This window comes from Leiobunum rupestre, chromosome 8, assembly GCF_980474605.1.
Source record: "Leiobunum rupestre chromosome 8, qqLeiRupe1.1.hap1, whole genome shotgun sequence".
In the NCBI taxonomy this organism is placed as follows: domain Eukaryota; kingdom Metazoa; phylum Arthropoda; class Arachnida; order Opiliones; family Sclerosomatidae; genus Leiobunum; species Leiobunum rupestre.
This window is the reverse complement of record NC_143391.1, coordinates 20,989,471-21,014,819: the sequence shown is the minus strand read 5'-3', so window position 1 is coordinate 21,014,819 and position 25,349 is coordinate 20,989,471.

The following is a 25,349-nucleotide window of genomic DNA, read 5'->3' as shown; positions in this document are numbered from 1 at the left end:
TACCTTAAAGGGAGTACGTAGTTCCATGATTATGGTGGATCAACGAGTTCCGCATTTCTACCACCAGGTTTAACAAAGCTAGGAGTGTTTGGTGCTAGTTACCTAAGAACGAGTTTTAGCAGACGATTTTGGGATTTAAGTGAGCGCTTATAATAATAAATGTAACGTTCCACCCAGTAGCGTAGCCGGGATTTAATTTCGGAGGGGGCACTGTTGTAACTTAAAAAAGGGACTTTTTGTTTTTTTATAAAAAGACATTTTTATCATCAAATCGAATTTTTAATTTTCGCTTATATTTTTGGAATCGTTTTCTTTTTTATGGACTTATCGGGATTAACGGTTTTTTTGTGTTTCATATAAAGGCTTTGTCGCGTGAATAAATGCTATCACTTTTCTTTCGCTATTGTAATGTAATCTTCATGAAGTTTTTAATTCAATAAATGTATATTGTTGATTCTCATACCTTGTCGTAGTCAATCGTGGGTTATTAAGTCTGAAGAGTAGAAAGTTTTGATTTCCCCCTTACTTCAGGCACACAATGGAAACAAATAAAATACATAAATTGTATATACACGTGCTACCTGTGCCCCCCTAACTACGCCACTGCTTCCAACTGAATAGTTAATTATTATTTGGTAAAAGTAAGAGTATACTTTTACCTTTAAAATATATTTTTATTATAAAAACATACTGTCATTAAAAAATAGCGTTGCGAAAATAAACTTATGGTGTTATGTAATAAATGTGATCTAAAATATTTAAAATTGATTTTTCATTAAAAGTTATCGTTATGAACTTGTGAATTTTTCCCTTCAAACATGTATATTTTAGCCTCCCATATATGTAAAACATACAGTTTCCAATTACAGAAAACGTATTTACGACATCAAACTGTACTTTTAACGTAACCTAACTTACTTAGCGAAAGCATTATATTTATGTTAATTTTGCAATGTGCACTGACAGACATTTTCCCTGTAATTTATACAGATTTAAAGTGTGCTAAAGGTTTTTACGTACCTCTTCGGTACTTTTTACGGTAAATACCTTTCTTAAAGAATACACGTTATTCCTGTAAATATTCTCTTTAAAAAATACCAAAAACCCGGTAATATTTACAGGACTATTCTGTCAACGTGTTGCATCATATTTTCATGTAAAAATGTTCTGTTAAAACTACGGTTTTTTCTCTCAGTGTAGAAACCAATTTTGCTGACATTAAATTGAAACGCAAAGACAAAGTGAAACCTCTGGCGTCTATGAACAATGCGATCAAAGTTCGAGATGACATAATTGTTGTTAATTCACATCAATTGCTCATGGGATCTAACGAAGAGCTTCGCGATTACATAGCTTTCGAACTAGCACCTCGACCACCTTCGTTTTTCGATGATAATTCCATGAGAAAGGGTAACAAAGCAACGCTTATGTCCGCACTAGTCGACCTAAAATTGAGCGAAAACGACATAACAATACCCAACGAGATATTGTACGTCGTAGATGGTGGCCACCTTTTGCATAAAGTTATATGGCCTAAGCCGGCTACATACAAAGATGTCATTAGTGCTTACGTAACTTATTTATTAAAACACTACGGCTCAAGTGTTACAGTTGTTTATGACGGATATAATAACGTAAGCTCTACGAAATCGATGGAACATTTAAGGAGGTCTTCCAAAAACATATCCACGGATGTAGAAGTAAAAGAAAACTTCTTCGTTTCAACAAACCAGGCCAATTTCTTAAATAACTCCAATAGCAAAAAACAACTAATAAACTTACTACGTGAAAACCTTGAAAAATCAGGAATTAAGAGTTACGAGGCTTAAGCCGATGCAGACAGACTTCTAGTTAAAACCGCCATTGATCTAGCTAAAAACATAAACATCGCGGTTGTTTCCGAGGACACAGACGTCTTAGTGCTTTTGATAGTATTAGCAAGGGCAAACTCGAACGTGTATTTTTATAAACCAGTATCTAAAAACACCAACAGCAAGCTAATTAAAAAAGACCTTTTTGAAAAACATTTTGGAGATGTTTGTCAACATTTACTCTTCGTTCATGCAGTCACCGGGTGCGAAACTACATCGGCCCTATTTGGAAAGGGCAAGAAAACAGCACTTAAACTCCTACAAGGGAACAAGGGGTTGATGAAGTCTGTATCAAAATTCAACGAGGCAAACAGTTCACATGAAGAATAAGCTGGTGCTGGTGAACACTTCCTTACTTTATATTACGGAGGGGGGAAAAACGAATCACTGGATAGCTGTCGATATTACACCTACAACAAATCCATAGCACGGCTAGCTGTTAAATCTACTTTTGATTTGGCTAAACTACCTCCTACATCAGCAGCCGCAAAACAATACTCATTTAGAGTGTACCATCAAATACAGCAGTGGAGAGGGAACGATTTACCCCCGGACGACTGGGGTTGGAAAATGAATAGTAATGGAAATTTAATCCCTATACCAACGTTACCACCTCCTTAAGCTCATTAGTTGTGGGTGTAAAAAAAATGCGGTAGTAATTGTGAATTTAAGAAATCCGGTCTCTTTTGCACAGCTATGTGTGGACATTGCCGAGGAAACGATTGTGAAAACATCGAATATCTTGAGCAAGATGACTTAATAATAGACGATAACGAAGTCTAAAACTAATTACGGTATTTTGAAATTTCAAAATTACTGTTATATGAAACACATTTAAATAAAGTTAACTTGAGTTCGTAATTTGTTTCAGTTATTTATGTGCGCTTTTGAACGAGGTGATACAACGTTCCGTTCTTAAAAAATCAATTCGGTTTAACCCATAGCATAAAACGGCCCCTCATTAAATTGGACTTCTACTTTTCGAGTTAGGCGTCGATTATTTATAGTCAGTCATTTTGATATCTTATGCCGTCTAACGGAGGAAGCACAAGTCCTACAAACAAAATAGACATCGCGTAATCGATGAAATTATAGCTTGTAAAATAATCCAAGTTAACGTATCAACGAAAGGTGGGAATACATTGTAAATTACGCCAAAAATGTATTCCTCATTAAAAAACAAAAAATAAACCAAAATTAGATACCCCTTAAACTAATTAATATAAAATAAATTAAAAAAATTAAAGTTGGATTAAAAATAAAATTAACTACAATATATCGGAATTAAAGGCGGTGGGGGTGAAATCAAACCACTGCTTTTCCCCAGTTAACGCCACTGTATTAAAGAAAAAATTAAGATAATTACGCTAAACATACCCTTTAAATTGTCGTAGAGTGTTTGATTCTAGGTAAAGTAGTTTAACAGAAATAAAATAAAAACTAGAAGTGGCCATTTTGAATTTCGACGCCCCCTAGCGGTAGACGCACGCGTTCGAGACTTTGGGACTTTTAGTATATTTTTTTCTCGTTAAAAACTACCTATATACAAATTTTTTATCTTTTTCGGAAAATTGTTGAGACAAACCCCTTTTTGAATTTATTTTTACTGGGCTAATTTAGTTCTAAGGGACTCCACCTACGGCGCTAGCGTGCAATGTAACAAATTTTAACACCTGACGTCTACTATGTCCGGTAGGCCTACTATCTACGCCAATTGTTAGCATTAGCTACTACTATTATAACTGTGCAACTAGGAATTAAATTCTATTAGAGTTTAGGTGGTGTGATAAGGCTTAGTTTTTCATACTTGAGTTTAACATTTATTACAATACACAATACTAACCCCCCAAAAAACCCCGACCATTATAAACATAAATACGATAAACCCGAAATAAAAGCATGCAAAGTTGTTGGTTGGCGCCAAAGAGGAAGACGAGTGTTGTTGACAATGGCGAAAAAAATAAATACGACCATACTTGGGGTCTGCTAATAGGCAGGTTGATATGTCCTGGCAGGGTTGCGAACGCGTTCGCATTGTCGGGGCAAAGTGTAATAAAAACCGCTTTCGCAGTTTCTCGAATTTTGGAAAAGGGTTTATGGTTTTTAAAACGCCTGAATTCCAATTCGTGTTGCGATTAGAGTGGGTGTTGTGTTTGAGTTGCGCGTACCGCGCTTATGTTGTGTATGTACGGGGTTTCTACTCTCGAACTTCTATTTATTGACTTTTGGGACGGACCGAGCGCTAAGGGTTACGTTAAACGTCTTAGCATCCAAATGTTCACGTTTTACGTCTTATTATCAAATTGCGATAGCGTCGGGTGAGCTTTGAACCTAGGCCCTTCTGCCTGGCAGGCGGGTGTTCTACCACAGAACCACCGACACATTAAGCGGGATTTCGTGTTCGATTTAAATTATTTCGTAGATGATTTCCAATGTTGCACAAATACGGGTGCTCTACCACCGAACCACATTATATAATAACGATATTTAGAGAAACAACTTTGGGGAAAGTCCGTATTTCTTATGAACTTATTAACGTCAATTTATTCAAGTTTATAAAAGTCATATATTAAATTAAAATTAATTGATTGAATTCAAAATACGTTCGTGGCCAGCAATCAAACTCAATTATTATTTTTATCAGGCGGTTATTTTACCGCTAAGTCAGACGGTTGAAAATAAGTTACATCGATATTTAGACAAACAGCCTTGGAGAAAGTCCGTGTTCCTTTACGCTTTTTACACACAATCCTAAGGATTTGTGTGTATTAGTCGCACGTACAGTATGTAGCCGATGCCGCCGTGTCGCGCATATCTTTTCAACGGTTAGGGCTAGAAGAGTCAATGATATCTCGTTCGAATGAACATACATCGCCATTGATAGCCTTTCATAAAGTTTTCAAATCGGAGCCCTAGAAGTTGGGCATTTGCCCAATTTACTATTTTCGGTGGTTTCGCTTTATGTGGTAGATATTTTATTTAAAATTAAGTCCGATAACGTTAAAAAAAATATTTTTGGATAGGTTAGAATTCAGCGGACCTACAACTTCGGTTATATCAGTAAATATTCAATTTAAGCAGAGTTTTCAGGGTAATTTACGGGACCCCAATTTTCGTGGTTTTATATTTTGGCCTAAAAATCGCTCGCTAAAAATCGACTTACAGTTCCTTAATTTAAGTCCGATTTTCATGAAAGTTATATTTTGGAATAGCTGTAGTTTACATATAACCTAGAGTAACAAATTTGCAAATACGTTCCTTAATTTTAATTCTAAGTAACGTTTTTTGTTCAGCGTATACGGACCCCCGCAATTTCCAACATTGTAAATCCGCGTGTTTATAGAGGTCTGCGCCCGTTTCCCTCTAGCGTTTTTCAATGCCGTTCAGAGTGCGCCGCGCTTTCAACGTATGACCAGAAGTAATTATTAAGTATGACACTGATCAACCTAGTCTTCAGCGTATGACCAGAAGTAATAAGTGTGACACTCAACGTAAAAAATAAGTATGAAACTGATTGAACTAGTCTTTGTCGTATAAATAATAATAATATTTATAAATTATATTAAAATTAACTAATTATTTTAAATTAAAATACCGTGGTGGCCAGGAATCGAACCCGGTTCACACTCTTAGCAGGTGGACTTTTTACAGCTGAGCCATTGATTTCCACGTCTCAAAATTAAAAATAAATAATATCATAGACCAAAAAAGGAGGAATAACAGGATAAGTTTAAATTTGCCGCGCTTTTTAGTACAGTACGACAGCCAGGTGGCGGTAGCATCTCCTTTCAAAATAAGCTTACATAGCCCAAAGGCTGAGTCGGCCCTCCTGTTATTTCTCCATTTCCTTTGTTACTATTATTTATTTTTAGTTTCGGCGTTTTGAAATAACATCGCGTCGCGTTTAAGTTGACGACGACCTGCACCGCAACTTGTTATGTTCGGGAGATCTCAGCTAATCAGCTAGGCTAATACCCAAGGCACCACCTTATTTTTCTTCATGTTCCTTGGATTTGTTCAGGACTAACATCCTGGAACTCTACTTCACCCCAATCAGTGACCAGGGGTGGAGTTTCGCTGACCAATGGGAAAATTAAGTTTAACAATGTTTTTCCCAAAAATGAGAATGTACAACTTATTTATCAATGTCAGCTTCGAGTCTAAATATTGAATAAATAGTTAAATTTTTACCCAGGATTTTCTATTGGCATCAATAATTTAAGGCTTTGGGTTTGACAGGGACGGTATCTACGTATCTGGCTTGTTCTATTCAAAAAGAGTCCGGCATCCCTAAACTGGTTTTTCTCCGAATTACCCCCCAATAAAATGTCAAAATATCACACATGCACCGCGAGCCGATAAACAAAAGAAAACCCACTACAAAGACAGCCGCCCTCTAGCGGCGCTTCCAATAAAACTCAAAGTAAAATAAAGGGTTAAAAAGGTGAGAGACTACCGACGCCGGTCAGGTTATTTTAATTGCTCGGCCGGTGAGGCCCTAAACGGGTCAGAGTGTGCAATAACTGGTGGCTTTACCGGTGAGTCGGGGTCCGGCTCTTGTAACCCATAAGGGTGGTGGTGCACTGGGAGATGTTAGCTCTGCTCAAATGGTCCTATCTCCACCTCCAACTTCGGTCAGGTATGGGCTGGAAATTGGGTTTCGGCTCAGGCTAACGGAGAGTGTCCAGGCAAACTGGCCACGTCGGAGGATTGGGTAGCGTGCTGTGGGGCGGCGGTTCTCCGTATGAGGCGCAGTGGTCCTGTTTCCCGGCCTTTTAGGGCAACACCGGACCAGCTGTGCCGGGTTACGTGAACCACTGTGTGCCCATCTTTCCCCTGTAGGAGCTCTTTCTGAAGGGTGTGGCTCTCTACCTACGTAGGTAGGGTATCGGCTGTAGTTGCTATAGCATCCACTCTCTATCCAACAGTTGTGCGCAAAGTGGAAGCTGGTCGCCCCATTGATGCGCCTTTTGTCGGGATTAGTGGCTCGCGTCGAGGGTGAGACCATCAGTAGTAGGGTACTACTACCCATGCTTGATTTGTCACTTGTCCTTGCTTGTGGACGCTGGCGTAGGGCATTCTGATGAGACCACCGGTGTAGTCAGCCGTTGATTCGCTTGGAGCACCGGTATATAAATTTCTGATAAAATTCTTGGCCGGCCAAGGCAGAAGCAACAATTGACCTAGAAGAGTAGACATATGGGGCTTGGAGAACTATAAGAGCTCTACCCCTTTGACCGATTCTGGAAAGAGCAATCTTTCCCACGAAAAAGAAGTCAGTCTAAATCGCAATTCGATGCCTACATAAATGTTTTACTTTCTATCTGCATTTAAAAATTCGTTACAGCTACGATAGAAGTGCGAACTGCAGTGACACGGTGTATTACAGATTTTGGCCATTAGGTTTCGCAACACTACTTTTGTTGCCCTTTAAGCAAAAAATGTGTACATAAAATATAAAGATGCTATTCTAGCATGGTCCAGGAGTCATTTTACTCAATATATATCTACTCTGTGTAGTATATTGAGATTTATACCTATATTTCTATCTTGTTTGGGACTATGGATAGTATAGTATGTATCTCTGAACTATCTATAATTTAGTTTAACTATCAAGTCTGTTCTATTCTAAATGAACACGAATAAAGACATCAGAATTATTAGGCATTCTATCTGGGTTTTTTTGTAAACTAAAAATCTTATATTAATAGGGCCTGTAAACCATTATCATCTAGGGCCCGACCCCGAAATTCAGCAATGCCTAATGTTTCCGAAATTATTTCTTTTAGCAAAGCTGATGTGACATTTCCGTTGGATTAGATTATATAGCAGTTTTTATTTCAAGAAGAAATGTGTATTTGTTTATTTTTCAAAAATAAACTTGTGTTTTCAACTTCTCAAGTATATACATTATTTATTTGCTAGTACCATAAGTAACATAATAACAATAAGTATGACACTTCGTATGGTTTTAATGCTAATATGCGTAGCATGTTATCGTCCTTGGTAGTAGTATATTTCGCCTTAGGCGTATTTAGACACTAGGGGGCTCTGTGCTGAGAACTAAACCTAGATTGCGCATTAGCTTCCTAATTGACATACTTATAGTTAATATGTTACTTTGCTAATATTTATATTTTTTCAGCGAATGTAATCGGGAAAAAACACATTTATAAACCTGATACTTTTATATCCATGGGTAAATACTGATAATTTAAGGTAATGTTAATATATTACGAAAAATACGAGTGAAATTCGGTAAGATAAAGTAAAGTTCGGTAAGTTACGTCTAATTTGAGTAAATTCGTCTAAATCGGACAAAGTCGATTAAATTGGGTAAAATTAATAAATTAAAAAAATTAAAATGCCAGTTAAATACGATAAGATGAAAAACCTAAAAATATATAAATTGGGAACATTTTAGTATTTTTAGGTTAGAGATACTATTATTGGGTGAATTCTTCTACGTAAATGCGAGCGAGTAAATGATCATAAATGGAGGTAAGTAGAAGTAGTTGTGAATAAATTAACAAAATATAAGTTTATGCAGATAAATTCGACTAAATTGGACCAATTTAAATAAATTGGGTAATGCCAAAAAATACAATAAATTTTGGTAAATTTGAGGTAAATACGAGTAAAATTTTGCAATATAAGTAATAAAGGGTAAAGGACATCGCACTTCTATTGGATTTGGCTTTCGACTGATTTTTTTTTTTCAAATTGAAATATGTTGTTAAGTTTGATCAAAGGAGCAAAATTGTCCATTGCCATTTTCCCTAGCTCCTATGGTTTGTCCAGTATCAGCGGTCAAAAGTGGACAAAACTTGTTAGTGTAGTCTATTTGTTAAAAGAATTCACGGCGCATCGGTTAGCAATCTAGGTTCGCGCGTCGCTAGTCCGGGCTCACTATCAATAGAGTTTTCTTGCTAAGATACGTGGTGCTTTTCCAAAACAGAGCCCCGGATTTGGTTTCATTCTGATGAACGAACTCAATAAATGAATAGTTAAATATTGAGTTTCAACTGTCGTGTGACCGTGACTTTAGACGCCTGTGTGACTATAATCGATAAATAAGTGTTTGATTGGTTATGGTGTGACTGTTTCTTTCCTATCAGCGAGTGTTGAATGTGGGATTCAACGAAACAGTTAATCATATATATTCTGATTTCTTAAGTATTTCTTTTATGGTATGTTTTATTTTATTATTGCTCATAAAATCTTGATTGATAATTTTTCCATAATATATTAACATTTACCTTAGATTATCAGTATTTACCCAAATTAATCGACTTTGTTCAATTTAGATGATTTAAACCAAATTAATTAAAATTTACCCTTTATTACTTATATTGTCGTATATTTCTCGTAGTTAACATAAATATACCAAAATGTTTTGTGTTTTTCGGGTTTATCCATTTTTTTTAATTCGGTCCAATTTAGTCGAATTTATCTAAATAAATTTCTATTTTGTTAGTTTGATTAGAAATTATTCACAAATATTTGAACTTACCTTGGTTTACCCTACCTCGCTCGCTTTTACCCAACGACGTACCAATTCACCAAAAAATAGTCTCTCTTACCCAAAAATACAAAATTTTCCCATTTTACATATTTTTTGAAATTTCTTTGTTTTGAAATATGTGATTTTCCCATGTTAAATCACATAGAGAAATTTAGTTTTGGTGTTGTCATAAACCTTTTCGGTTGCCATGGCAAAACGAAAGCCCAGCGTAACTTTTCCCTTTGGGAATTTTGAAGTTACGTTAAGGTCTACTAATTCACCGAGTTTAAGTAAATTCGGTGGGTTACACCTCAGGTCGTCTCTCGTTAGTTTTCGCCAACTGCTTAATAATCATTTTATATAATCTAACGTAAATCTAAAAACTAATCAAAATATTGGTGGATAAATGATAAGAGTTTCTCTTCCGAGGAAAAAGAACTACAGTATGTACGAAATTTGAATATTTCGTAAAAGTTGAACTGCGAAAAATCTATTGAACGTGTGAGCTGATAATAATGCTAAAAGTCTATTTTATTTTAACAAAATATGAAATGGTTCACTAATAGAAATGAAATGAACCGAAACTAAAGAAATAATTTTCTCATTTACTGATAAAGGCTTACCGATTCCCAAAACCTTTCCACATTTTTATTGAAAAAAAAAGACAGATAATTGAAATATTTTAAGATTCACAATTTCATACCCCATTAATTAAAAATATTTGATCCTAATAATTTGAAATTTTAAGTCTGATAATCTTAAATTTGTCCCCGAGGTCCTCTAATTTGGTGCCTATATCAGCGGTACCGTGGAAGGGTCACAGGGGTTCCGAGAAGTTGCAGCGCGGCCATCTTTGTTTGTGTCAAGAGTCTTTTAAGATAAGTAAAAACTAGTTGGGGTTCCGCCAGAATTAGGTGGATAATTTAGGGTTCGATAGCAAAAAATAAAAAAAATTGGGAACCGCGGGTTTACACAATATTAACAAATTTTGTATACCAGTTTCTCTAAATACCATGAATTTATACTACGGGATACCTTTTATCTATTTAGCCATTAATTTGAGATTTGTTGTTTGGAGGTGCGCACTGGCGCGTGGACAGAAGTATCGCCCTTAAGAAATCGTCCAGGGAATTAGATAATGAAAAAATGGGGTTTTTATTTTCCAGCGGGATTTTTCGAGGGGGGGGGGATACTCTTTACTGGGCGGCCACCACTCCTCAGATTCTATCAACTCGAAACCTCCGGGTAAAATACGATAAAAATAAATGTAATTTATAAACGCGCTGGCGTAAAAATAGCGGACATTAAGAACCCCTCTTCAAGCCATCACGGATCCATTTTCTTTATGGGTGAGCCGCTTTACGGAGGTTTTTCGAGAAATAACGTGGCCAAATAATGTCTACTATTCTCGTAATGGGTACACTCGCCCTATAAAGTAGGTCGGGAAGGAGAGATACAATTTATAGAGCCGGCCCGGGCTATCCTGGGGCTCTTTTAGCCGCGGGCCACGTGACAAATGGACACTCCGATCGGTGGCGAATCGCCTGCTCGAATTTAGCCGCGGCATTTTAGCATCGGAGTCTCTCTTTAGCGATTGCAACGATTGTAAATCTTCCCTTTCAATCAAAGTGCTACTTTGGGAATAATAGCGTTTTGGATATCGTCCCTATATGCCCACCACGCCCCCTTTTAGCTTTAACCAGCTGCCCCTCCCTGCACCCCCCCCCCCTATTGTATTCTCAATATTTAATTAAAGATTTATCTCTCGAACGCATTTGTTGCCTTTCAATTCGATGATTCCTGTTCCTGAATTAAACCGGCTCTTCGGACATAATTTCGCCAATCTACTGACGAGGCCCGTGTCTTAATAATTGAATAGAAAATGGCCTACATACTACAATTATCAATTTAAATGTTAATACGTAATTAGTCGGCTTACACAAAGCCGCAAATTTCTAACACTTATCGATTGGATTTGGCGACGACTTTGTAAGTCTGGCTAAATTTTGCTAAACGTATTGTTTGAACACCGTCGTTAACCCCGGCTTTGAAAATCACGATGAATTTGTTAAACTGATTAAATACGATTACGCTAGAAACACGTATAAAGTTTCCCATATAAAATTCTTCAAAATGTAAAAGCAAATATTAAATTTAGATTAAACTTGGTGATTTTTTCAACTTATTCAGCCACCTTAAGCAGCGTTCAGACTATGTGAAAATGTTACGTTAGCGTCGGCCGTGTCGTTTCGGTTATGTTGGTCACGTCGGTTCGTTCATTTCACTGTTCAGAAAGGAACCAACCGTGCACGGAGATTAAAATAAAAGGTTCATCCAATCAGAGCTCAGTAATAACGGCGGAAAAATTGAAATAGGCTACAATGGTAGATATTAGAAAGGCGCTAATTTTGAATAATAACAATTTACTCGCGGCCTACATGATCAATAGAATTAAAAACCGAAGAAATGGGGAAATTTGGATGAGTGATTTTTACAGATAGAGAGAAAGATGGAGATTTCCACAATCTTATTCCGACACGAATGGGTGTTAGAGGTCTGCGCTCCTCCTAAGCCGATGTCTTCCCTGAGTTCCCGCGTTAAAATCCTGAATTGTCTGCTATGATCCTTTTGACCTTTAAACCGAGACGCCATCTAGGCAATCCGCAACGAAATGAAAAAATGTAAACGATACGCGCGAAAATTTAAAGTCTCTGTTGAGAAGTCTGAACGGTGTAAGAAATCGAAAGAACCGACACGATCGACGCAAACGTCATATTTTCACCTAGTCTGAACGCTGCTTAAGACAACTTTTATTGACGCAAGGTTCAACGTCGTCGGTGACAGATTTCTATCAAAGGGTGAAAATGAAGCGGAAATGAAAGGCGCAAAAATTGACCCTCGATATGTCTGGATAGTTCTCGAACAGAGCATTCTTTCGAGGCATAAAAGATTGTTTTTATTTTCCTTTAATTTTGGGAGTGCTTCCAATGGCGTTTAAAGACAGCTTTTGTTATTTATTCGACTATACGCGCGATATCATTCCGTTCTCTGGAAAATGTCCGCGAAGACATTCGTCAAGAGAAAGGCTCGGATGAGCGGCTTTTAAGGGGCTAATTCGGATCGGTGGGCATCGACCGAGCGGACATCCAATGGATGTTTCTGGAAGAGAAGACTCCGTTCGTCAGTGGTTGTTGAAATAAAACGAAGATGGAAAAGTAGAACGTTTATCATCCGAAGAACGGATTCCGAGAGAGAGTTCTTTCGGGTTCTAATCGAGGATACGTTGACGCTATAACGGAGGTGAGGCAGCCGGGTGAAGTTTCTCTGGATTGTATTTAACGCGAAGTATCCGGTGACGGGTCCTTCTCGGGGGTGCCTTTCCTTTCTTTAATAAAGAAACCCCCGTTTGATTTATACTTTCCGTTACACTTCTTAGGAGGATGGTGGGGCCAGAAAGGAGAGGAGAATAATCGGGCCCGCTTATCATTCATTCAATAGGCCGTCACCGTCGCTGAGGTGAAAGCCCAAATACTGCGGAGTGAGAGAACCTATTCGGAGAATTTATGGCGTTTCCTGTCCGAAAGTTAACCATTACTTAACACGAACGCTTGAAAGATGTAGCTTCTGTTTTGTTTTTTTTCATTTCTTTCTATACAGGGCGTGGTCTTACCGATATAATTCCCGCCTCAAAAACGTGGCTTAATATATTTTTATTTAACCATTTTCAAAAAGCCTACTTTTTGAATAGACTAACCCAGTTGGCCTTGAGAAGTATACGAGCGCGAAATCGTCCCCTACACGCGACCATTAAAGGGGAACGGCCAAGCTTTTCCAAATATGGCCTTATTTCCGTATCAAAAGATTAACAAGACGTTCAATATACTAACACGTACCCTTTTTTGTCTTGAAAAAATAGCTTTTGGTCCCAAAAGTTGAAACAAAAAATTACGCCAGGTGTTTGGGTTTGAATTTTCGCCGCCATCTTAGGGGCTACTGCCAGCGCCCCTAATCCCGTATGAGCGATTCGCGAACTATCCTAACTTTTAAAATCGCGCAATTTAGGCTTAGGTCTCTTATAACTGAAACGCGCCGCGCGTGCAAAACATATTTTTTGGGTCTTCAGCAGCGCGCGCTTTTACGTTGTTTTTCTGTCTCACCGACTTCTCACCAGGTGTCGTGGCAGACGCGCGCTTTTCGATTTCCCGAAATTTCTTTATTTTGTTAAAAATTAACCACTCACTATTTTTTGACGCTGTTTTCGCCATAAATATTAGTTTTTAATGGGCTATAGGGCTATCTAACTGGTTAAAGCTTGACCGTTCCCCTTTAAACGGATCCTCCGTAAAATTATCGCCATACGCGCTAGCCATCGCTCTTTTACCACGCGATAACGATAATATATTCCCCGCTTCCTTTCGCGCGTTTTAGAAGTGACTTTGATAGAGAGTAAATTGATTTTTTAATTAAAGATGACCCGGGCGTTTCAATCGAAGAAGGGCTATCTCGCGTTCTTTTCAGCGAGAGAGAGTTCGAATACAAGCGCGAGAGAAATGAATATATAGCACCCCCATTTCTAAAATGCCAAATTTATCAAAGATAAAAAGGTCGACAAAGTTTTGGGGAAATGATCAAAGAGGCGTAAGGGGGGCGGGGCCTATATTATCGATTCCAAGTGGCGCTCACTCCCCCCCCCCCCCCCACGTCTTTGAAAAATTCCAGCGGTTCATAAATGTCTACCAGAATTCCGCGATGACTGCCAGCTAGGAACGGACTTTGGGAGTTAGCGCTTTCCAACTTTACTCCACTTTTTTATATATAATTTCTGTCTCTTTTTTTCTATCGGGAAGAAAAAATATCGGAGAGAAAGACTGAAATGATCTATAGGGCTCCGCTCGGAGTTTTTCCGCTCGAATAAAGCGTAGCGCGGCAGCTGCTCGCTATGATGGCGCGGAATACGCTGAGACAGGGAGCCGATGTTAGCTAGAATCGTACGCCTGCCCCTTTCCCTCTTAGCGGTGGTCCACTCTATGGATTTTCGTCCGTACTTGATATAGCCCAGGCTTAGTTGCCACCAGAATCGAAGGCGATGACGCTCGTGAAGTCTTCTCTAGTTTAAATCCGTTTTTGTGATGTAAAATGTACCGTTGACGTACGGTGTAACGTTCTAGAATTATGGATTTTTTTTCGTTGCTGGACAAAGCTTAGAACGGAACGAGGCTTTCTAGTCTGTCGAGTACGTCGGAGAGCTCAACTGGGCAACTGTAAAACGCGCTGTACGTTTTTTTTGGGGCATTGTCTAAAGGTTTAGAATGGAGATGGTATTTTCCGTATACTGTTGCGGAGACAAAGCGAAAGAGATTCCCAGTTTTTCTGTAAGAATAGCATCGGCCACGAAAGGGGAATATTTTCGCTTCGCTGGAGTGGAACTATTTCCAACAAAACATTCTTTCGCGGTATTTAAATTGGCCAAAAGTTGAATACAAGATTTTATTTCGAAACCGTAAAACTATCTTTTAAGTAACGCGTCGTTAGGCATCGCTCTCGGACGACACGCTGGATAATCCGTTTATTACCTTTCTTTAGAAAACCGAGTGAGGGCCGAAGGGGACACTAACTGCCGCTCGAAAATAATGTTTTAAGTACGTAAAATGCTCCGATTGTAGTAAAACGATTTCGAAAACTTAGCTTTCATTTGAAGTTAGGAAAACTACAAAATACGAAACCAATTTAACCCAATCGTTATTTTCCCGCACCGACGTTCTTTAGACTTTAATTGAAAAATCTTGAACGAATAATGGAGGGTCTTGGAAAGAAAAATATACGCTTCAAGTTTGTTGGAAATTCCCTTAAAAGCGGTTGTAATCGAATTCTATTGTAAATAAAGGATAAATTGGACCCGAAACCGAACCTTTAGATTGTATTCATTACTTCGAATCGAACAAAAGTTGAGACCGTGTACTTCTTACACCCTAGAGCAAAAACCATTCTACTGTTTATTTTCCAAAGCACCTCTGTTTATTCTAAAGCTCAATGTAGCTTTACTTACTTTACTCTAGTTGGAAGTCTTTCTCGTGATTAAAAAATAATTCTCGAACTGAGTGAAAATATTTCGAGTTTCGGGGAAAATATTTACTTATCACTCCCTCGTTCTATCCGCGGCCCGTTATAAGGTTAAGATAATGTTTATCGATCCAGTGACGAGGAGGATCAACGAATAAAAAGAAAATATATCGTCTCCTTCCGCGTCGTCCATTGTCGTAGACTCTTTTTGAGAAGTTATTAAGTGGAGGATGAAGCGGTCAAAAATAAGAGTGTCTTATCTCTCACGAGTGACTCGCTCGGGCCGCAGTCGCTCCAACAATGGACGCGCGCCGGTACCGTCATCTTTTATAATGTGTTTTGTTTATGATCCATTTTCGCCACCCTTTGAAGAAACCCCTCCTCTTTTCGGCGCATTCGTCGGATCCGCGCGGGGGAACGACGCCTTCAATAATGAAGTGTCCCAGAAAATGCCTCTTCCGTTATTATACACCGTCTTCTTTGATATCAAAAGATGGGGGGGAACAGCATGGCTCCCAATCAAATGCCCCTTTTTTGTCGCTCCAGATATACCACCACTTTCGCGTCATGTAGAAAGGCGTAGTCTTAACTGAGATAAAATCTGCCGTTTGATTATTGTCGACTTAACCGTCTACTTACCTTAAATCGCGCTACTAGATAAGATATAGTCGTTGAGCATTAAGAATAATGATTTTTTCCCCGTACGCTTTATATGGTCGAATGTATTTGGTAGCGAGAGCGCGTCGAGGGGAAAACCGAAAAGAGGAGGTGTTTGTCCGCTCGTATTTGGGCGCGACCCAACTGACGGTCGTTCATCATCGAATCCAGTCTTTGACAGCTGATTCCAGCAAGACTGCGAAATTCGCGGGACCCCCCTTCGCTTTTCCTAATCCACGCCTTCACGGGCATCCAGCCTCCCCGTACAATTTCTCTTTCATCTCGACCATCGCGGTTCTTATTTCTAATATTTTGTTTATGGTGACTGATAATAGCCCTTGAGACTCCATCAACTTTTCATCCGCGCTCCACGTAAAAAAAAAATAACGGTGGGGGAGGAGAGTGGGGGAACTGGCCCGAGAAACGAGATAATAAAACACAATTTTTACATTAAGCCAAGGCCACCCTTTTCTCACTCTATCGAAGAAAGGCACACGTACCGAGAGTGACACAATACGGAATCGAGTTTTTTTACTCAAGCGTAAAAAATAACGTGATTTCTGAGGTAGCGGCCCCGTCAACTGAATCGACTCGGATGTTGTTGTTGGGGTGCCTTTTAAAACGCGTTTAAAAAGCGGCCGAGCTTCGATGTACGACAGCTGGTTTCCTTCGCTTTCACTTTTCTTATTTCGGGGGGGAAAAGTCGAGTTTAAAATTCGACAGTCGAGGAGGGAATTTATTCCTGACAAGGAAATGGTTCGCCTCTTTGCGGGCTCTAAATAACGCTTCTTTTCTCAAATATTATCCGCATCGTTCGAATTCCCTTTTTTTGGGTAGGACCGAGAGAGGGGTCGCGGAAGGGTTTTGTGGGTGGACCTCTTTGAAGGCGCAAATCACATTTCCACGTGGAACCGACTTAATTGAGAAGACAGTCTTCTCTCGCAGCGCGAAACAGAAAATCCAATTTACTCCCTTAATTATTTGTAATTTAATTAGTTCTTTCAGGCCGTGCTTTCACTCTCTCTCAACATCGCCGAGCTTGCATGCCTGATGTAGTAATTGATTTTTTCTTTTCTCTTGTATTTTTTCCGTTAAACTTTATCGTTGTGATTCTTATGGGCAGTGATTTGGCTGCCTATAAAGCTTTTTAACACTAGGACCGAACGAATGACTCTATACTGATTTTTGATTAAGTCTTAACTACCACCCACATCATCTTCCCCGACGCGTCGATTAGATGGTGTATTTTATTTTGATTTATTTTCGACCGAAAATTGACAGTATTGGTGTCAAGCAGTCAATAAAATAAGAGCTTCGACCGTTTGAATGGGTCTGAGAACTGTAGGCGGACCTTTCAGAAAACAAACGATTCATCCAGCTCCTTTCTATAACGATTTTTCTCGGCATGATCTCCTTCTCTCCAACTAACACGGACAAAGTCTTTTTAGGCCACGTCCCGGTTTAGCGACGATAGCTCCATCCATGAACAATTTTGAGAACATTTCAGCCCCTAAAAATTTACATATTATGCTAATTCTTAAAGAAGGCTATTTGCACTTCGGTGTGCGTATTTAATATATATTAAAACAAAAAGTATTTAAATTGTTTTAAAAACTAGACACAGTTTAAATGACTAGTTTCGGTCTTCCTGGCGACCATTTTACGTAGCTAAGCCTGGTTTTAAATATGTGCAAATACAACGAAGATTTTGTTTTAAAGTTTTGTACATTAAGGCACTTTTATGACCGAGGAAACTCTTGACTTTGGCCTATTTCGACCTACACACGCCTGTAGAAGTGTTCGAGTAGCAGCAGAGCGGTGTTCAGGGAGGAGCCGACATTGGTTTTAAGAAGTTTTTGAAGGTTAATAGTAATATACATCCAGTGTGCCTTATACGTCTATTAGTTTTACCAAAAGTAGCGTAAGACCCAAAAGTGTGTCAGAACGGTATAATATTTAATGAGAGTTGGTCGCAAAGTAAAACAGGGAAACGAAGGGGGGTTGGAAAATACGTCATCAAAATCGAGTTACTCCAGCGCCACCGAGTGAGGCGTTTTAGAACGTATGTCTACGGGTGAGTAAATCGAAGAGAGATAATCGCGCCAGACTATAGACTAAATATAAAGTTGCTAGTAATATTCCAACTAGTAGGTTATGTAGTCTATAGTGTGACTAGGTCTCACTAGAAATTTTAATAGGAGCGAAGGTACAGCTGACACGCTTTTGGGTCTTATTCTATTTTTGGTTTTACTGATATCGGCAGATTTTCGAGAAAGCCACAATTACTTCACAGTACTGATGAGCAAAAATATAGCATTTGAATTTTATGGTTTCATTTGTGGATGGGTAGGCGGGGGACAATTGGTCAATGACCCTCTCAAATATTTTTCTGGGAGGGACAATTAACGTAATTACCCTCTACATCTTAAAATTGACGTGTTAATGAAGCAGAGTTTAACTCCATATGATATAACTGAACAATAATTTGATGATCAACGCTACGTTCTTAGTTTTGAATATAAATTTCTTTCAAATCGTGCTTGAAATTTATTAAATTCTATCTTATTTTGGTGGTGACAATGATCACCTTAAATCCAAATAAATAATAAATAATAATCAGCTAGGCTAATACCCAAGGCACCACCCTAGGCCCAAGTCATCTAGCGACTTATAATGCGGTAATTTCATGGTTAGCATTACGTTTTTAGTTTTGAATATAAATCAGTTTCAAATTATGCTTGAAATTTACTAAACCATATTTAGGTGGTAATTATTATATTAAATCCAAATCCTTAAATCTTTGCCATTTTTGGCTTTAATAAAAACCTGTTTGTAGCGCTGGGTGCGGGCTTGCCCCTAAGGGTTTAGATTGCCTCCCCCCCCCCCCCCAACTTCCTATTTGCCGCTTCCTCTCCTAGGGCTTTTCGCTTCCCCTTTTAGCACTCGTAACAATTTTGGTTTGGGTGTACCCTCGGGGAGTCCGTTTCCCACCGATAAAAAGTGCCGCTCGACGAAGGAAGAGGGGTGGGGGGGAAGCGATCTCGCGGTGACCCGGCCGGAATATTCTCGGGTCAGTTGATGGTCAGAAAAAAATATCGCCGTGTTAAGATAGGTTCGAGAAAAGGAGCTGCCTTCATCCTGAACTTTCGCTCCTCTTTCTTTGTCGGCTCCGATGTCCTCTATTTCTTCCTCTTTCGTGACATCTTGTTTCTCACTCTCTACATTTTTTAGACCGAGTCCCCGAGGAGTGACATTTGCTAGACCATTTTGCGTGTTTCCCTCTTTGCTCTCCTTTCATTTATCACTATACAATACTCATTCTTTTTACCCGAGGAAATTCTCGGCCGGCGAAATAAAAAAAGGTGGTTAAGAAGTGAAAGTCATCTTATACGGACGGGACAGTTTAAAGAACATCACGCTTACGTACACTTAAAATAAACGTCCGTAAGAAGGATTAATTATATACGCTGTTATCTTTTAGCTTTCATTTTGACATTTATATTATAGCGGCGGAGAGCGTGGCGTTATTGATAATCCGTTTGGCCCCTTCCAAGTTATCTCCGGTAATAACCGCTCGCTCGGAGCCTAGAATTATTGTTTTAAGAAGGCCCGGGCTTTTGTCCGCCAACGCGAAATGGTTCGCGTAAAAATCGCTAATACTCTCCGCAAACGAAGCGTATTAAAACAGATTTGGTAATTCAAAGTTTTGTAACTATTATTGCGAAACATCTTGCCTGGAAACGAACCGAGTCGGTTTATTTTGGCAACGTCTGAAGAGGGTATTAGCGGCTATATATTTGATAAACTGGGACTTGTCACTACGACGATCGTACATAGCCAGAGTGACCTTTAGACGAGTTCTTCTCTGTTAACGGCTAAATTCCTCTCTCTATCTCTCTATCTCTCAGTTCCGTATGACTTCTATTTGCCTCTTTCTCTATCTCCGCGCGTTATAGAGAGAGAAAAGCCGTTCGGATAACTCCTTCGTCCTGTATATATGTATTTTCTCTCTATTTCTGTATGGTCTGAAAGGAGCAATATTTCTTTCCGTGGAAGCCACCGACTTCTCCCGAAAGAGTGCGCCACCCTCTGACGGTGGTATCGGCTGCAGTTATCCGGAGCCACGGAACTCCGAGAGGGAGGGGGTATACAGGGGAAAGGGAGAGTGCGAACGAAGGAAGATATATCCTTTTCATTTTCTTATACCTTGTCATTTGAATTTTTCTTCTTGGGTCCGCGACGTTTAAGCTAAACGTTTTTGCGCGCCAGCTAGGGAGATAAAACTGCGAAAAGCGTCGATATTCGCTTTGTAAAGGAAAGAAACGTGGCTGTCCCACCTCGCCTCTCATTTTTCCTCCCTTTCTTCTCCAATACTCAGGCGTCAACTTATATGTCTAGCTCCAATAGCTGTTTACGTACAAAAAATATACGACCTATTTGAGAAAATACTTTCCATAGACCCAAATATGGAGGCATATGTGTCGCATTACCGCGTTATTTCAAAGCTCTAAACTAACCCTTGACCATTTACTCCAAATATGGAGAGACGAAAAGGTGACATGGACGTTTTAATCAAATTACTTTTTTTACATTTATAAATCATAAACGCAAGCGCGGATTCTTTTTTAAATAATAATAACTCTAAGGTGGATGAAAACGGAATGAAAGTCATATACGAGGCGGAGGAAAACGGTGATATTGGGTCGCAGGCCGTACCTTCTTCCGGCTTTTCGTCGAGTAGCGATTGGAAAGCGGCCTTTCACGTAGCCCGCGGAAAAAGGTAATCTCGTCGAACGTCCAGCGAAAGACCCTCGCAGCCCGAAAATCGTTCGTTGATTGGTAGGAAAAAGCGACTCGGGCCATTTGCCGAAATTACATCCCTTTTTTCCCTTCCGCGTCTCTCCGCGCGTAATAACGCTACAAACGCGATCCTTTTGTCCTAGATTCCTCTCCCCTTAATCGCTATCCCCCCCCCCCCTTGCTCGTAAAACGCGATACGTGACGCGATATTTCGAGATTCGTTTAATATTGAGGTTTCTGTTAATGCAGCTCTATCCGCGAGCTCAAAATCGAAGAAAGAGAATTAAAGCTTATCTTCGCGGTCTTATTTATTTGGCAATTAGGCCCCGACAAGAGCGAACGCGGATAGATTTGTCAAAATACGGAAAGTAATCTATTGGGAATCGATATCTGTTTATGGGCAAGTGCTCTCGGAGACTAATGAAAATGTAAATGTCCCCGATATAGTCATTATCGTCGTCGCGCGCGGGGTCGCGGCCGAGCCTTATCTTCCGAACGCAGGCGATCCGACGGGGGACTGTTTACCATTTCTCTCTATGTCTCGCTGCGTAGGCCTACGGCCCGAATGGACTTTATAATTTCCAATAAGCTCGCCAATGCGGAATTAAGGCCGCCTAATTAAGTTTCGCTTATACGGGCGAATTGCTTCGGCCTAAGCGTCTCCGAGAGAATCCGCGTATTCAAGACGCTTCACGTTTGGCCTCCTTCCCAAGATTTCCCAGATTTGCAGTTCATTTTCATTTGTATTACCTTTGTCAAGAAGGTAAAATATACCTAGGAAAGTTCTAATTACCCGCGAAGATCTTTAATTATAGGATGGTCGACGGCCACTTGAGAGTTGTCGCGAAGCCTTAGCCAGCTAGTCTCGGGTAACTAAAGAAACTCGCGGTAATAATCCCGTCTTTGGTTTCTTATAGCATTCCTTCTATGTCGGACTCAAATTTCGTTTAATTTTATCGTTTCGTGTCGTCCACTATTAAGTATGAACCTTCGAAATTGCGTTCTCCTAAGTGATATACAGCCTATGTTTCCTTTATATTTTAGTTCTTTTAGATTTAATTAAAACCGTACCTGAGAATGCCTCCGCGTTACCTGGCCGCGTCTACGCTTTGGCCGTTTCTTTAGGAACCTTCATCTTCACCCGCGGGGGCCAAATTTTCGAAAAATAAAAGGTGAAACCGGGCTACGATCCGTCCGGCATTCTTCGGATAAATGGGAACCTCTCGGGTTTAATTAATTTTAATTAAAGCGGACCAACGTCTTCCGAGTAACATTAAGCCGAGAGCTAATGAGCTAATGATTTAGGCTCTCCGAGAACGCGTTATTTTTATACGCGTGTAAATTCAGATTCTACCTTTCGTCGCTTCGCTTTTTTCGACCATCGTTTTTTAAACGCCGTAAGCGCCTGACAGTACACGGTTTCCAATACTATTGAAACGAACGAGGTAAAATTACGGGTAAAAGCGGGGTCCTTTACTTGTCGAATCTGATAAACAATGGATCAAACGCGAACTCCTTTTCCGAAATGGAGGAAGGAATGTCTTAAAATTAATGGAAAGAGAAGCTCCGACGCGAGTGGAAGGGGTCTGAAGGGGTCGGAAGGGGTCTGAAGGGGTCGGAAAGGCTCGTATTGCATTGTTCCTCCGTCGTATAGGGCTCCCTAATTCCCTCCGTATTCACTTAAGACATTCGAGACCCTTTAACTTATTGATTAATAAAGGAGAGTCGAGATCCGAGAGAGGCGAGCCATCGTCGCTTATGGCTAAATTTTACCAGTTCTCTGTTTGGATCGACGCGAAATTTCGGGGTACGCTAGTTGGACGAAGGAAAGTGGCTCGGTCCGAGCTGTAATTACTAAACAAGGACGCGATATCTCGGCCTATAGTTCCCTTTTCGACTCTTGTTTCCGCGTGGATCCGCTTTTATCGTCTCTTTCCGGCTGATGTACGGCTCCGACAAAGTGAATCTGTCCCTCCTCGCGCCATAACCAGCCATCTCCAAACGCGCCCGCTCGCCAATCGATGTACTCCTAGTCCGGTCGCCAACTAGAGTGCCTTCTAGGGCCTAAGCCGAGAGGCGTCAACTCTACCATTCCCTAGCCCTAGAGGAAACCGTCCGGTAACGGAGCCGGGCCTGGACGAACTCCATTTTGTAGAATGTATTCTACACCGCAGTAGCGTGTCCTTTCCGAACCAGTAATTATAATGGAGGTTTCTCTTCAATAATGGAGCCATCTTCGCGAACGAAATGTAACGCTGCCATTTATTATCCTCCGAGATGTAGTCTCACTCTTTGAAAACGCGTTCGCTTTCCTAGAATTTCCCTAATTGCCAAGCTCGCGTAAGATAGAGAAGACGGAGCTCTCCGTATCTCCTCTTTCGTTGCAAATGTACTCATATTTTCCCTTTTCATCCGCGAGTTGTATGATCTCAACAATAATAATTTTTAACTCCAAACCATGGAAATGTACGCGAAAATGAATCCTCGTTATTATCCGCTTCTACGCGCCTACGTATAACTACGGCATCATCCTATTTTCAATATTACATTCCTATTCAGCAACGCGTACGCTCGCGGGCTTAAAAATAAGTCATAAGAGACGTAAAAATCGTGTACAGTTCATTGGAATAGCTCCGGTGGTTCGGTGAGAATCCGTTAGATAGCGCGACTTATTCCTCTTTTGAAGATCAAAATCGCTCTCCTTATAGCCACGCACCGTTATTAGTTCAGTCTTCTTCGTTCTCGGGTAATTAGTAAGGAAGGAATTTGGCCATACGGTTAGTTAGCGAATAAAAGTAGATCTCCGACTTATTCTACGACGGTGAACATTCGCGGATAAAATGTGCCCTGGCCAAATCAAAGGGATTCGATTCTCATTAGAGATAAGCGTCTCTCGGCGCGATCCGGCCACTTTAATTAAAATAACTTTCATTCCGAGCAAATTCATAAATCTCCGATGAAATGGGCCCGTCCACCACGCCCATCCCGATCGGACAAAATCCCTCGTTCGGCTGACTGGCTGCTCTTGCATTACACGCTTCTCTTAGGCGAGAAACCGTGGAGAGCGCCTAACATGTATAGATACGGATCTATATTTAATACTTTTTCCGACCCGGGATAGGGAAAAGAGGAGAAGGTAATAATCTGATTTTAATTGATCCCGCAGCGCGTGTCGTCCCGACTTAGGATAAAAATAAGCCTCCTTTCGTGGAATTTTTGAGCTGAGATTAGGATTTGCGGCAGAAATGGCTTATAGCTTATTCTAGGCCGTTTCTTAACAATGTTTCTTTCTACTTTCCGTATCTTTTCCAATCCTTATTGTTATATATATATGTATTTATTTATTCAATCGCGTCAGGAACCAATGAAATATCAGGCTTATTTGAGTTCTTAGGAAGGAGCTTACTTTTAGAGCATGAGGCATGAGGGGATTGGGGAAAACGCTTAAAATAGTCTAAATATAGTCATTCTCCCTAACTATAAACAAATATTCTTGATATGTCCTAAAAATCCGGGGAGTCATAAAGGATAATAATAATAATAATCAGCTAGGCTAATTCCCAAGGCGTCCGTAGGGGCGTGGTAGCAAGCCCTTCATGCCACGCGATTAGCTAAGAAATAGGAGATTGAATAGTTACTTCACCGCAAACACGGGTGTTAGGCGTGTAAAACACTTCTACAGGCGTTGGTAGGCCAAAATTAGGTCTGATCGTATTTTGTTTCGTATTTAAAGGGGCTCCAAAGTTCGGTGGCAAAAAAAAAGAAAATTGAGCATGCTTTTCTCCCCCCCCCCCCAACCCCTTACTCGCTTGGCAGAGGCGGGCAGAGTCAACCGTAAATTTCGCGCTTTACTGACTTTACACACATTTTGCCACCGAACTTTGGACCCCTTTAAAAATAATTCGAACTTTTAACAACACGAAAAAATTGAATGAAGTAAAAAAACCTTTGCGTACTCTGTTTAAAGTATCAGCTAAGAAATAAAGTATAACTATAGCTTTTTTTTAATTATATTTGGACCGTGTTCTTTCCAGAACAAATTACTTAGCCTAGACTTTCCTTAAAGGTTTTCTCGTAATACCGAAGAAGGGGGGGGGGTTCACCTCTTTTAAAAAAAACGGCTGTTCTTTAAAAGCGGGAGAAGGTCTTATGTGGAGCGAAAGGGAGAGAGCGAGGCCTAGAAACAACAGACCTGTCCCTTCTTCGATTAGCCGAAAACAAAACCGCTTACACGAGCCCGTCTAATTCTTCGTATTAATCTCGGTATTAGAAAACCCTCTCCCAGCCGCCGGAGCAGAAGGAGATCAATTTTAGCGCCTACATTCGCTCTTTCTCTATTAAGCAGGAATGCGATTCAGCGAGAAAAGCGATCGTGAAGCTTCCTTTCGAGCCAAATCACAGTCTGTCCCTAACTTCACAAAAGGAACGCCACTGGTCCCGCGGCCATTTAGCCGCTC